The sequence below is a fragment of the Hypanus sabinus genome, chromosome 15 (assembly GCF_030144855.1).
Source record: "Hypanus sabinus isolate sHypSab1 chromosome 15, sHypSab1.hap1, whole genome shotgun sequence".
Lineage (NCBI taxonomy): Eukaryota > Metazoa > Chordata > Chondrichthyes > Myliobatiformes > Dasyatidae > Hypanus > Hypanus sabinus.
Genome location: NC_082720.1, coordinates 83236498 through 83252898, shown reverse-complemented (window position 1 = coordinate 83252898; position 16401 = coordinate 83236498). Strand labels below are relative to the sequence as shown.

General features: G+C 38.1%; 1 protein-coding gene across 4 annotated transcripts in view; it reads left to right on the top strand.

The window, feature by feature from the left end:
• The window catches only part of LOC132405639 (follistatin-related protein 5-like), a 683401-nt gene that overhangs the window by 530815 nt on the left and 136185 nt on the right, over positions 1–16401 (top strand). The window lies entirely within an intron of this gene.

Below are 16401 nucleotides of genomic sequence, written 5' to 3'. Positions count from 1 at the left end.
CCACACAGTTACAGGGAGAATGGACAAACTCCTTATAGACAGCTGCACGAATAGAAGTCCTATTGCGATCCCTGGGGCTGTAAAATGCTGTGGTAACCAATATGTAACTGTGCCACTCATAGATAACTATATCACAGATATCATAGCATAGTTGTGAACAATTTTCTTCAATTTCAAAGGTAAATGGTGTTATCTTACCTCTATCTGCAACATCTTACGATAATTTGGAATGTTGAATTGCTTTTAAGCTTACATTTTTCTTTTATTTTCTTCTTTTCCATAAGTTTATCAAACACAGCCTAGAGACTAACTTGGACAGTTACTCAATGGCCTTTTATTGAAGAAACTTGCCTGTGAATGTGTAAAACTGACCTCAGACATTAATCTATAGTTGTTCTTCCTTTCATGGGAAAAAAATCCTGTGGTTAATATTTCCCCTTTGCAATATAGCAAAGATGAAAAATTTAGCAGTGAACATATCTTTTTAAAAGGAGGAACTGAAGAACATATTTTTTCTCAAAAGAGCTAGCCTTACATACTCTCATTTACAACTGAATAAATTAGTAGATCAGCCAAACTCTGAAGAACATTTGTAAAGGACAGACTCGTGTTGCTGCAAGTTGATGAAAATGTTTATTTTTCTCAGCATTTTTAATGCATTGACTTGGAAATTCAATTGCATACAGTATTTTATATATATATATATATACAGTGGCATGCAAAAGTTTGAGCACCCCAGTCAAAAGATTCTGTTACTGTGAATAGCTAAGCGAGTAAACGATGACCTGATATCCAAAGGCATAAAGTTAAAGATGACACATTTCGTTGATGCTTTAAGCAAGATTACTTTTTTATTTCCATCTTTTACAGTTTCAAAATAGCAAAAACGGAAAAGGGCCCTAAGTAAATGTTTGGGCACCCTGCATGGTCAGTACTTAGTAACACCCACTTTGGCAAGTATCACAGCTTGTTAACACTTTCAGTAGCCAGCTGAGAGTCTTTCAATTCTTGTTCGGGGGACTTTCGTCCATTCTTCTTTGCGAAAAGCTTCTAGTGCTGTAAGATTCTTGGGCTGCCTTGCATGCACTGCTCTTTTGAGGTCTATCCACAGATTTTCAATGATGTTTAGGTCAGGGGACTGTGAGAGCCATGGCATAGCCTTCAGCTTGTGCCTCTTGAGGTAGTCCATTGTGGATTTTGAGGTATGTTTAGGATCATTATCCTGTTGTAGAAGCCATCCTCTTTTTGTCATCAGCTTTTTTACAGATGCTGTGATGTTTGCTTCCAGGATTTGCTGGTATTTAATTGAATTCATTCTTCCCTCTACCAGTGAAATGTTCCCCGTGCCACTAGCTGCAACACAAGCCCAAAGCAAGATTGATCCACCCCTGTGCTTAACAGTTGGAGAGGTGTTCTTTTCATGAAATTCTGCACCCCTTTTTCTTCAAACATACCTTTGCTCATTGCAGCCAAAAAGTTCTATTTTAACTTTATCAGTCCACAGAACTTGTTTCCAAAATGCATCAGGATTGTTTAGATGTTCCTTTGCAAACTTCTGATGCTGAATTTGAAAATCTGTGGATAGACCTCAAAAGAGCAGCGCATGCAAGGCAGCCCAAGAATCTCACAGCATTAGAAGCTTTTTGCAAGGAAGAATAGGTGAAAATCCCCCAAACAAGAATTGAAAGACTCATAGCTGGCTACTGAAAGCATTTACAAGCTGTGATACTTGCCAAAGGGGGAGTTACTAAGTACTGACCATGCAGAGTGCCCAAGCATTTACTTAGGGCCCTTTTCCTTTTTTGTTATTTTGAAACTGTAAAAGATGGAAATAAAAAAATAATCTTGCTCAAAACATTAACGAAATGTGTCATCTTTAACTTCATGCCTTTTGGAAGTCAGGTCATCTTTTACTCGCTTAGCTATTCACAGTAACAGAAATTTTGACCAGGGGTGCCCAAACTTTTGCATTCAACTATATATATGTTCTGCATGATCTAAATTTAGCACAAAATTGATTGTTAAATATGATCAGATTCTTTTAGTGTGCATATCTTCTCTCTCCAGACTCCCACCTCCCCTTACTTGAGGAATAATACATCCAACGAGTAAAATAGTCCAGGTTAGTGGCGATAAAGATCTGCCACTTCAACCAGATGGAGTTTCAATCACACACTGACGTCTAAACTCTTCCGCCAGTGTACTAGATAGACTGTCATCCTGAACTTCCCATGTGTTCTAATGAAATGCATCTGGTTGGTTTCAGCAGAAGATATGGAAATTTAATGTCTGCAAAAGTGTAATTTTTTTCTATTGACACTTCCTAGATACATCATGCATGAGCACTATTGGATTCCTTGCAGATCAGATCTCAAATCCACATTTCCATGCATAAATCAATTACTACCCCTTTGTGCTTCAAGGACTGATATTAGCATCTATCCCTGCCAACTTTTATTTGAAGCCATAGTGATGATTGAACTATACCGAGCCCTGGTTCTGATACAGAGGGGACACTGCTACCATATGCCTAGTTTTAGAAGTGAGGTATGACAACTATTATTATAGTTAAAGGGAATTGGGAGTAAGCAGAATCTGAATCAGAGTTACAAATATATACTGGATAAAATTCCCAGCACAATAAGGAAATGGTTCTGGATAAAGCCTCTGTAGCTGACATTGAATAGAGGGAGAAGGCCAAGAAATTTTAACCCTAGATCTCCATATAAAATAGTATATTTTTCCATTTCATATTTTGATTTTAAAACTAAGTTTTTTTTTTCAAAATCCATCTTTTTATGAACACTCTTAAAATATTGACTTCCTAACCTTTGGCTTTATCCTCATAGAATTACTATTGGATTGTTTTCATATTATTGAGCATCTCTGCAAATAAACATGTTGAGTGCCAGCTTACTTGCTTAGCTGGAGGATAAAAAGACTACAGTTTCTGAATCACAACAATTCAGTCCACAAACACAAGCAAATTAGTCCTCTTTATATCATTTTTTAAAATTATCTGTTCACTTGTCCAGAGTAACCATAAGTTTTGACATAGCTACTCTTAGCTCTTTCCTGTTAGATGTTGACTCTAGATCTATAATATCATAAGGATTGCATATTGGTAAATTAATATTTTCTTAGTATTAATTGCCATTCTAAGACTATATAATATGCTTCAGTTTGGCTTGATTTATTGTCTTTTCACTCTAGAGACCCAATTTTATTCATCTTTATGTTCATAATGAGTGATAATGACAACTTATCTACTTCAGTTTCTTGTAAAAGTTCTGGTTGTCATGAATCTAGATAGATAGATAGATACTTTATTGATCCCAAAGGAAATTATAGTGTCACAGTAGCATTACAAGTGCACAGATATACATGCATACAAATATTAGAAGTGAAGAAATAATATAAAAAAATAAGTTACCACAAACAGTCTATGGGGGGAGCGGTTATCACTTCCCCAGCTATAGGTTGACTCATTATAGAGACTAATGGCCAAGAGTAAGAATGACCTCATATAGCGCTCTTTGAAGCAGTGCAGTTGTCTTAGTCCATTACTAAAAGTGCTCCTCTGTTCAGCCAAGGTGGCATTCAGAGGATCAAAAACATTGTCCAGAATTGCCAGGATTTTCCATAGGATCCTTTGTTCTACCACAGCTGTTTGACTCTTAAAACAGAGCCATCCTTTCTAATCAGTTTATTGAACCTGTTGACATCATCTGTGTTGATGCCATTGCCCCAGCACACCACCACATAGAAGATTGGACTGGCGACAACAGACTGGCAGAACATGTGAAGGATGTGTGAGATTTCCTGCTATCAGTTTGATGTGGGCAATGATTCAAGTCATTAACTGAATGAAAGTTAAGGAATGTATACATTAATTGATAAACCAGAAAACTGTTATGCCATGTGCAAGAGGCTGTTCTGGAATTCTACTAGATAATCTAATTTTGGACAATACTATTCAAATATCTTAAGTGTTACCTCATACTGCACAATTCATTTCTAATATTAAACCATGATTGTTATAAATATTTTACTGGACTGCTGGAAAAAGTTAACAAGTGACATGCTTGTCAAATCATGCAAATCATTATATTCCTACAGTGCTGATTATCTTTTATTGTTGTAAAAACAGTAAAATATATTTATGGCATGTTTTTATTATCTTTTTACTGATCTGCTTTGAGTAAGCCTACACAAGTGGTAACAGCGTGTGAAATTAATAACTTGCACATAATTGGCAAAGGCATTATCGTTAAGGTTTTATATTGACTATTAAGTCCCAGCGAGATTCATGTGCTGATAAAGTATGAGTGTCTACTAAATGGATGCAGCATTATAACTGCACAATGAAGAGAAGATGAGATTGAAGTTAACAGGGATAAAGGTCAGGGACTCCATAAGAAGAATATATTGAATCTATCTTCCTGCTACTGAAGAAATTTTTGTTAAGAAATAAAGTATTGTTTTCTTAGTCTGTTGTTTTATACTAAACTGAAAAATGTTTGTAATTATAAAGTGAATTCAATATCAACAAGATGGCCTCAATTATTTAATCTTATACTTTATATTGGGAACTGTGACCACAGAGTGAAACTTGAACCCATAATCTGATAACCCTGGGGTGAGAATGGCCATATATAAACAAACTAATGTATAGGGGCACTTATTTGGCTGTCAGAATCCTGCACTTTATTCCATGTTGTAATTTCCAGATGTTAGTGTTTTCTGATGGAATATTATCTCACCTGAACCATGACTAATGATTCCAGTTATTTCCTTAATTAACACAAACACACACATGTACACAGAGAATTGGCAGAGGATTATCCAAGCTTACCCTAGGTACAGAGGCAAACAAAACCCCAACCCCAGTAGAGAACTATTCCAATGTTTAGTCAGTTCTGCAGTATCGAGATAAATATTGTTATTTCTCAGCTGTCATGCAGATCTGCGCATTACAACAATTTGTTGGAGAATGCTTATATTTTGTTTCATTTTTAGACAGGGTAATGATCTAGTGTTAGAGCATATTCTGGACTGGTGTATCACAGAACTTTAACTTCAGCGATTACTATAAATTTATCCACCAACCTCCAGATCTGAATATGGATTGTAGATTGAATTTAAAATACAGCTCTTGATGAGGGATTCCTAACAGCCATGAACCACAGTTAATTGGAAGACCAGACAATGTTTATTTAAAATTCATTTGGAGAATTTGTAGTTTGTGTGCAACGAAGGAAGTGTGAAAGTTATACATAATTCAAAGGAAAGCATTGTAGATACATTTTAAATATCAAATTATCCTTTGATCTTTAGTATGTATGTTATGAAATGTTGAGTCGCGCAGGCTTCTTCCTCTGAAAGGATCTCAATATTATGTCTGCTGTGTCTCATTTTGTCAGATAAAGAGACTACTTCTGCTACTTCTCGCAAAGGACTTTGTACACGTGACACTAGCACTTAATTATATATGGCTTACTGCTGGAAACTGCCACAACCAAATGATACTGAGATGAAAGGATTATCACTGTGTCAGGATAGTGTGGCAAACCAAAAATTATGCAATGGTGATATGACTGTACCGACACTTTGAGATTTACTTCTCACCGAGTCTGAAGTACAGGCTGTTTAGAGGATTTTGCGCTTCCTTTACCTTTTAGTTGCCATTTGATTTTAATTTGTTCTTTGGACAAAGAAATAATTTTATTTAATAACATTATAAATATAAAAGCAATTCATCTTACTACTTAACTATGTTATAATTATTTTTATGTTCAGAAGAAGATGGGAGATTGCAGTACTAAACTGTGAAATGATTAGGGTGTTGGTGATGTCTCATTTGGCGTAATGGAGGCTACCTTGGTTTTGGTATCTAAAGATGGCTGTCCCTGCCTTGAAGTCAGTGCAATTAAATTGCCAGAGATTAAGACCTGCATGCACATCTGCCATTAGTTTGAAATAGAAGGGAATATTAGCTTAAGGACTTGGCTATAAATCACAGAGCAGAATCAAAGATTCAACCTTGTACTTTCACAGATTCTAGTTCTGGAACTATGGTGTGAAAAAAATATGATTGAATATCAGCCTCTTATATATCAGTAAGACCTGACATAGCTAGGGAGAGCACTTTGCTGAGCACCTACTAGAAAAAACAGGATCTCCCAATGGCCACCCATTTTAACTCCACTTCCTATTCCCATTCTGACATGTCCATCCATGGCCTCCTCTTCTGTTGGAGGAGCAACACCTTATGTTCCATCTGGGTAGCCTCCAACCTGATGACATAACATTGATTTTTCAAACTTCCATTAATGTCTCCCCTTCTCTATTCCCCATTCCCTTTTTCCTCTCTCTCCTTGCAATACCATCACCTCCCTGTGGTGCTCCTCCCCTTTTTCTTTCTTTTATGGCCTTCTGTCCTTTCCTCTCTGATTTCCCCCTTCTCCAGCCCTGTATCTCTTTCACCAATCAACTTCCCAGCTCTATACTTCACACCTCCCCCTTCCCAGTTTCACCTATTATCTTTTGTTTCTTCCTCCCCTCCAACCCACCCAACCTTTTAGCTCTGACTCCTCATCTTTGGTACCTCCAGTCCTGATGAAGGGTCTCAGCCTGAAACATCGACTGTACTCTTTTCCATAGATGCTGCCAGGCCTGCTGAGCTCTTCTAGTGTTTTGTGTGTGTTGTTAGGATTTTCAGCATCTGCAAATTTTCTCTTGTTCAACAAAGACTTGGTTAAATAGTTTTCCCAGAGCCTCCTGATTCTGTGTAATCTCAAGAAACAATAAATCAATATCAGACCGAAATGTAGCCTGCTTTAGAACATGACACGGGGGTCTGAATAATGACTGATATCAGCGAGGTTTATTAACAATTTTTGGGTTCACTAGTCTTCTCTTTGGTGGAAAAAATAACTGTGCTTTGACAAATGAAAGTGTGTGTGCCATTTTATTTGTCAGATATGAAAGGCAACTTCAAGGTCTGCTCCTGGCTGCTGGATCATGGTCCATGACTATTGCCATTCCAACTTCAACAACAATGACACATTGACAGTTACTTCCTTTAGTATATACACTTCAAATCCTTTACAAATACCTTATCTGTCTGCCACCATCATCCCTTGACATTACTGAAACCCTCTGTTACTCAACCAGTCACGGCAGAATATCTGTAGGTAAATTAGGTGCACATTACAGAGCATCATGAGCCAGAACAGAAGCATGTCCTCATACAGGGAAGTGAGATGAATGCACTTAAAAAAGGTAACTGTGGAGCATTCAGGATTGACCTCAGAAAGATGAAGCTGCATGTGAAGAGTAGATTTTAAATGCTATATTACAAATGACAACCTTGAAAGTGTTGCACTTTGTGCTGAGTGTAAATTGGAAGGAAAAAACTTCTGAAAATGATGGAGAACACAGAAACCATAGTGATTACTTTTGATTGCATCATCGAGTAGGCTTCTGTACCTACTCCCTGATTGTAATAATGAAAAGAGGGCGCCCCATATAACTATTGGGTATATTGAGTAATCCTACTCTCAAACTGAACTGATCAATTTATATGGGTTGATGGAAGCATCCATACTACAAGCCTCCAAAATGTAGACGTTTGCTGGAAGCCACTCCCCATTGTGCAAACCCTTCAAGATTGATCTCCTTCTGGGAGTGAGTATTCAGTAATTAAACACACAGGTGATATTCTATAGATGGACACTTTAATGTACTGACTATTTGTGTCCCTATCCTTGCAACACCACAATCTCTTCACTCCTTACCTAAGCCTGAAAGCAATATGTACGTTATCATCAACATAACAATGATTTGGTTTAAGCAATGTTTCTTAAACATCTGTGAGTTTAAGAGTTTATCCCAGAGCTAGTAGTTCATCTAGAATGAAAATTTTATCCAGATAATTTGAAACTCCAGATAAATTCTGTTTTATAAAATATCTGTAAAATATCTTGATGTGTAACAGGTGATTGTTCAGTAGCTTCAAATGCATTTTAACTGGGAGCATTATTCATTAGTATTTTTATAAAAAATAAGAATGATTCCATTGCAAGACATTGCAGTTATAATTAAGTATCTATTTTGAAGCTGTTTAAGGAATTGACTACCTGGGTGTTAGAGTGATACCTGCATCATTATATTTTTACTTGGTCTCAAACTAAGTATAAATATTTGCTTTTGATGCATATTAGTTGTTCAAATATCCACTTGCAGAATTTCCTATCTGTATCCATAGAATTAAAGAATCTTAAGCTAATTTGGGGGAATGATTCTTTCCTTTCGGAGGGTGAATTAATGGAAAGCATCTGGTCCAGGTGGGACACCTGGCTAAGTACTAAAGACATGTGCTAATCAACTGGATAGAGTGCTCATTGATATCTTTAACCCCTCATTTCAACAGTCTGAGGTACCTACCTGCTTTAAACAGGCCTTGGTCTAACCGGTGCCTAAGAAGAACATGGCAACCTAACTCAATGACTATCGTTCAGTAGCACAGTGATGAAGTGTTTTGAGATTAAACATATCAACTCTTACCTGAGAAGCAACTCCCATCACAACTGGTCCACAGCAGATGCATTTCATTCAATCCTGGAACATTTGGACAGCAAAAATCCATATATCAGTATGCTCCTTATCAATAAGCTTTATTGATTTAAGCCTTTGCTTAAATATATCCTTGTACAATTGGATCCTTGATTTCCTCACTTGCAGACCCCAGTCAGTTTGGATTGGCAACAGCAACTCTTCTGCAATCTCCAACAGCACAGGTGCACCATAAGGCTTTGTGCTTAGCCCCATTCTCTACTTACTTTATACTCATAACTGTGTGGCTAAGCACAGTTCCAATGACATATTTAAGTTTGCCGACAACGCCACTGTGATTGACCAAATCAAAGGTGACGATGAATCACCATATAGGAAGGAGATGAAAATCTGGGTGAATGGTACCATAATGATAACCTCTCAGTCAATGTCAGGTAGACCAAGGAGCTGATTATTGACTTCAGGAGAAGGAAACCAGAAGTCCTCATCAGGGGAGAGAGGGTCAGCAACTTTAAATTCCTCTGTGTTATCATTTCAGTGGATCTGTCCTGGGCCCAGCATGTCAGTGAAATTACAAAGAAAGCATAGCAGCACCTCTACTTCCTTAGAAATTTGAGAAGATTCTGCATGACATTGATGAAACACCATTGATGAATTCCATTCATTGATGAATTTTTACAGATATGTGGTGGAGAGTATATAGACTGGTTACATCACAGCCTGGTATGGAAACACCAATTCCCTTGAATGGAAAATCATATAAAGAGTGGTGGAGACAACCCAGTCCATCACAGATAAAGCCCACCCCTCCATTGAGCATACCTGCATGAAGTGTTGTCGCAGGAATGTAGCATCCATCATCACCCAGGTTATGCTCTCTTCTCACTGCTGCCATCAGGAAGAAGGTACTACCAGGTTCAGAAACAGTTATAACACCTCAGCCATCAGGGCTGTTCCCACAACCTATGGACTCACTTTCAAGGACCCTTCAGCACATGTCCTCAATATTTATTGCCAATTTATGTATTTATCATTATAATTATTTTCCTTTTTTGTATTTGTACCCTTTGTTGTCTTTTGAACATTGGTTGCTTGTCCATCCTGTTGCACGCGGTCTTTTATTGATTCTCTTATGGTCCTTGGATTTACTGCGTATGCCCACAAGGAAACAAATCTCAGCATTGCATATGGTGACATGTTATGTACTTTGATAACAAACTTATTTTGAACTTTGAATTACTCATTTCTCTCAAGTGCAAGGACATTATATGATTATATCCAAAATTTGTTTTTGAAGGTCAAGAAACTTACTTGGAAGAAATTACTTCAATCCTGATTTAGACAGCAGTACTCATGTAATAGTAGGGATGGACAATAAAAGCTCAAGCTCATGGCTTTATTTGACTAAGATACCACCCAGGATCCTTATTCAAACCACAACATATTACTGCATTTGAATAACTATCCATGCTTTACTGCCTTGCATATTATATTGCACATTAAATTTTCAAATATCATTATTATAGAAATCTGATAAGGATATCATAAACAGCAGGACAATAGCATCAAAGGCAGACATGTGTGAAGAAAGATAATCTACTAATCAAAAATTTATCCACTTTTGCTGTAAAGCTTTGATTACCTTTCACAGGCAGATTCAACAATCGTTACATTTTCTTGCGAGTTGAAGTCCTGCTGTTCATCTGGAGCTGTTCTCTGAGTGATTGCTGATAATGAATTTGAGACCTTGCTTGTGATACAGACACTTTTGTCTTTTGATTCAAATGAAACACATGATTAACAAAGCTTCTCAGTTGTTTGGGGACTGGATAAATTGAGATGCAGTCTGTGGCGTGATTATGGCTGTTCCTTGAGAGAAAAAAAACTGGCTATTCCTGTTTTCTAACTCTCTTCTTCATTTGTACCGTCATCAGGAGCTGGTTAATACAAAGTGCCAGGGCCAATGATTAACCTGAGGTAGTTAGAACTATGTTTGGGACAAAAATCTTTTCAGTCACATTTTTTCTCCTTTTCCATCACGAAAAGGATCTTGGCAATTATGGGGATGACTTAAAGTGGACTCAAACACTTGAGCGTATAGACATTAAGAAAGAGAATGTGCTGGAACTTTTGAACAGTATTAAGTTAGATAACTCACTGGGACCATGTGAGATATACCCCAGACTACTGTGGGAAATGAGGGGAAAGATTGTTGAGCCTCTGGTGATGATCCAGAAGATTGGAAGGTTACAAATGTTGTTCTTTTGTTCAAGAAATGGAGTAGAGATAATGCAGGAAATTATAGACCAGTGAGTCTTACTTCAGTGGTGGGCAAGTTGTTGGAGAAGATCCTGAGAGGCAGGATTTATGAGTATTTAGAGAGACATAATCTGATTAGGAATAGTCAGCATGGCTTTGTCAAGGGCAATTTGTGCCTTACGAGACTGAATGAATTCTTTGAGGATGGAACAAAAGACATTGATGAAGGTAGAGAAGTGGATGTAGTGTAAATGGATTTCAGTAAGGCATTTGATAAAGTTCCCCATACAAGACTCACTCAAAAAGTAAGGAGGCATGGGATCCAAGGAGAACTTATTTTGTGGATCCAGAAATGACTTGCCCACAGAAGGCAAAGGGTGGTTGTACCTAGTTCATATTCTGCATGGAGAACAGTGATGAGTGGAGTTCTGCAGTGATCTGTTCTGCGAACCCTCCTCTTTGTGATTTCTATAAATGACCTGGATGAGGAAGTAGAAGGGTGGATTAGTAAGCTTGCCGATAACACAAAAGTTGGGGATATTGTGGATAGTCTGGAGGGTTGTCAGAGGTCACAGCAAGACAACAATAGGATGCAGAACTGGGATGAGAAGTGACAGATGGAGCTCAACCCAGATCATTGTGAAGTGGCTCATTTTGGTAGGTCAAGTTTGAAGACAGAACATAATATTAATGGTAAGGCTCTTGGCAGTATGGAGGATCAGCGTGATCTTGGTGTCCGTGTCTATAGGACACTCAAAGCTGCTGTGCAGATTAACAGTGTTGTTAAGAAGGTGTGTGGTGTGATGGCCTTCTCCAATCATGGGATTGAGTTCAAAAGCTGTGAGGTAATGTTAAAGCTATGTAAGACCTTAGTTAGACCCCACTTGAAGTACTGTGTTCAGTTCTAGTCATTGTACTACAGGAAGAATGTGGATACTATAGAGAGAGTGTAGAGGAAATTTACAAGGATGTTGCCTAGATCTTGGCATTTTCTTCTTGGAGAAACAGAGGTATATAAGATAGAGGTGTATAAGATGATGAGAGGCATTGATCATGTGGATAGTCAGAGCTTTTTTTCCCAGGGCTGAAAAGGCATAAGGAGGCATAGTTTTAAGGTGCTTGGAAGCAGGTACAAGGGGGATGTCAGAGGTAAGTTTTTCACACAGACAGTGGTGGGTGTATGGAATGCACTGCCAGTGACAGTGGTGGAGGCAGATACAATAAGGTCTTTTAAGAGACATTTAGATAGGTACATGGAGCTTAGAAAAAGTAGAAGGCTATGTGGCAGTGAGATTCTAGCTAGTTTCTGGAGTAGATTACATGGTTGGCACTACTTTGTGGGCTGAAGGGCTTGTAATGTGCTGCAGATTTCTATGTTCTGTGACTCTTTGTTATCCCCCACCCCTGCTTACCCTGCCCGGAGATCAGCTGGTTAGTACTTAGGTTATCCACCCAAACCTCTTTTCCAATCATCCATTCAGAAAGCAACAGAATATCCACTTTAAGTAAATTGATTTAATAACAGATTTTCTTGAAAGAAAAATTGGATGGTAGTGAATGATAGATGATTGATTCTGTACCAGTAGGTTTTGATTCTTACTCGATCTGAAAACTCTCTTCACTGACATCAGTGGAAGGGCAAGTCACTTTGGGTGTATTATAGGGAGCCAAATTGATGGTAATAGTTAGAAACTACCAATTATTCCCAGTTAATTTTGTTGCAATATATAAGGCTATTTCTTTTCTCAGTGCATTAATAGGGAAACATTGTGAAATTATATTAAGGTATCAACAGAAATGCAGGCAGAATGTAACTGCTTTGCTAAACAAAATAGCATTTTCTGAAATTACTCCATAAAACTTTAGATTACAATAAGGTTGCAGTTCAAGAAAATACCAATAGTTGCCAGTATATTAGCCAATCAACAGCAATTACATTACAGAGATGTAGAGGTCTTGTTTCCTTATGGTTCTATTCCAACACTTTTTGGATAACCCAGCAAATAAGTGGTGCCCAAGAAGAGCAGGGCAAGCTGTCTTAACGACTATTATCCAGTAACTCTCACATCTACAGTGATGAAGTGCTTTGTGTGTGCATTGTAATGAACCACAGTTCCCAGTGGGCACTGCTGGCAGATTGCCTGGAACCGAAATGATGTTGGTGAGTGGTTTGTAAGCACTATTATCAGGCTGTAAGCCATTGCTGGTGTGTCCCGAATAAAGATGTGTTAGTTTTACCCACACAAACATAACATGGTGTCAGAAATCAGTGTCAGGTCTAAACACAGAGCATAAATGAATAAAGTGGGTGACTAAGAAAGAGACACTAGTTCTGACGGGGTAAAAAAGACTGCACTAGAAGCAAGTGAGGTCCGTGGCCAGTGTGGTGACACAGCACATTGTTCCAGAGATTAATGTGAGAGATACAGAAATTCTCAGTATTGGATAACCTAAATCCTCCTGCACCTATGCAGTTTATTAACAATTTAACAGATAACTGGAAGTGCTTCAAACAGTGATTCAATATTCAAAAATAAGTTGATAGCTTTGACAAATATTTAGCTGAGGATCAAACACTGAGTAAGCCCTGTGAGTTTGGAGATTTGAAAGACTCACTAGTTAGAGACAGAATAGACTGCAAAATCCCAGATAACGGAATTAGAGAACGCCTGCTCTGTGAAAAAGATTTAGCAATAGAAAGGCTGTAAATTTGTGTAGGCCAGTGGAGACCAAACGATCACAAGCTAAGGAGCTGCAGAGGGCAGAACCAACAATGCATGCTGTGAAAACAGAGAGGCAGAGCACAAGGTGTTTCACAAAGCAACAACACAGCAAGGAGGGCTAGGAGGCTAGGAGAGCAATCTTGCTTAAGTGGAAGGAGGTTGCCCCCCTCCCCATGCATGCTCAATAGTTATGTGATATTACGTGATGTTTAAATCTAGAGAAGATACATTGTTAGATTTCTGATTCTAACCAAGATTTTCAAATGTTATGGGGACCCTTTCTGAACTACTTGAAAAATCTTTGAATTGCTATTAAAATATAGATCTGGTCAATTATTATAAAACACTATATGGTAAAGTACTCTTTTTTCTCTCTTTTTTTTTTTACCAACCAGCTTTGTCTTAGTAGGGGGTGTAGATTTTTTAAATAATATAATTAACCATACTATTGTATTTCAGCATTCAATTTATTTTATGTGATTGATCATCAATATAGGATACCATGATTGTATCAGTGTGATTTATATATAGTGCATTTTGTTCTATCTTATTTTGATTTATAATAAGTATCCTTATGAATTCTGTATTTGTGTATATGAAATTTAATAAAAATATTGGAAAAAGGAAGAAGAAAAGCTGAGAGGTAGTCTCAAACAGCAAATACAGCAATGCATAGAGTTAGGCACATCCTAAAAACATGTCCTGCTTATGGAAAGTCCTACAATAATTGTAGGAAAAAGAATCATTTTTCAAAGTGCTGCCACACTGGGGCTACCAAGAGGAAGGTGCACATGAATGCTGAGGAAATAAGGAAGTCTTTGTAGATTCTCTGCAGACTATGTTATCAGGTTTGGACATGGCCCAAGTGCGGAGTGAGGGACACTGAAGCAGGTTGATAGTTCACAGACTTTAATGAGAATAGTGTTAAAGGGGAAAAAAAATAAAACAATAAACGCTAGGCTAAACAAGGCCATTAACTATAACTCTCAAATGGAAAACGAAGCCTACACTGCGACTAAAAAGAACATCTAAACAGTAAACGAATACCGCTAGTCTTCAGAGTCAGTTGACTCGACAGTCCAATTTCTCAGGGAAGGCCAAATACAAACAGGTAGCGAAGCATTGCTGTGCTTTGTCCAAGTCTCGACAAGCACTACAATGAAAAGTATGGAGTTAAATACTATCATGATTAATAATAATTAGCTGACAAGTGCACATTCACAGGCACAATTGCCATATCTACTGTGCTGCCGAATCTATGGTTGCAACAGACTACAAGTGCTGGTAAAACAGAATGGATCATTCCAGTGACTCTGAATGAAACAGTAATTCCATCCAGGCTTGACACTGGAGTCCAGGTGAATCTGTTATCTATTGATCATTCATTACAAGACTCCCAAAGTAAAGAGCAAGATTTAACTTAGTTAAGTTAAAAGTGAAAGGCGCTGCCAGTGAGAAAGCTCCTGTAAAGCAGGCTGTATATAGGAATTATAGGAAAGATGTCAACAAAATAGAGAGAGTACAGAGGAGATTTACGAGAATGTTGAGTGGTGTTGCAGCAACAACCTTGCACTCAACATCAGTTAGACTAAAGAACTGATGGTGGACTTTAGAACGGGTAAGGCAAGGGAACACACACCAGTCCTCTTTGAGGGATCAGATGTAGAGAGAATGAGAAATTTCAAGTTCCTAGGTGCCAATATCTCTGAGGATCTAACCTGGACCTAACATATCAAAGCAAATATAAAGAGTGCAAGACGGCAGCTATATTTCATTAGGAGTTAGAGGAGATTTGGCATGTCACCAAAAACACTCACAGATATCTACAGATGTACTATGGTGAGCATTCTAACCGGTTGCATCACAATCTGATATGGGGGCCGGGGGGGGGGGGCGGCTACTGTACAGGACTGAAGTAAACTGCAGAGAGCTGTAAAATTAGTCAGCTCCGTCATGGGCACAAGCCTCCATAGCAGGATTTCTCAGCTGTGATTCTGCAGAACCCGAGGGTTCTGTAAGAGGTCACTAGGGGTTCCGTGAGAGATCATGATTAAAATAAATAAGCATCATTTTTTGAACTTCACATGACACTTGATGCTAGCGCTTCCAGTGGTGGGCAGTGACTGTGCAGCTCCGTTAGCAACCTCGTTAGAGATCTCTCAGCCCTGTATGGCAGTGCGCAGTAAGACCATGTTTATTTCATCAAGTCCTTTCTCTGTTTTTATTGCAAAATAGGGGAAGTTGTTGATAATTGGTGAGCACTGCATTGCACAGAGGGGAGGATGGTTGGCTGATAAGGAGCATTAAGTCCATTTTCAGAGCATTGAATGAATTCACCCAACTTGCGCTGTGACATCAGCCTCTCTCTCCTGAATTATCTCCCCCATCTTTCCCTTACTAATGGGAACAAACAAACTCCACCAGTGTAGTAGAAAATTGGAAGGAAATTTTCATTCCAAAGAACACCCAGGAAGCAGGTTATTTACTAACAGAATTTATTACTCAGAAAAGGAAAAGTCACACAGTTGGTGAGAGCTTAATAATTCCAGCATGTGAAATTATAGTGAGTAAATTGCTAGGACAAGGTACAGTACACAGAATTGAAAAGGTTTCACTCTCAAACAATATGTTAAGTCGGCGTATTGATGGCATGTCATATGATGCTTAAGAGGTTTTGTGATAAACTGAAAAATAACAGCTTCTTTATGCAGGTTGACGAGTCAACAGATTTCATCAATAAATGTTATGCTGTAGCATTTGTAAAATGGTGAAATTCAAGAAGACATTTCTGTTGCAAAGATGTGCCCAAAGCAAGCAAAGACGAAGATATATTTAATGTTTT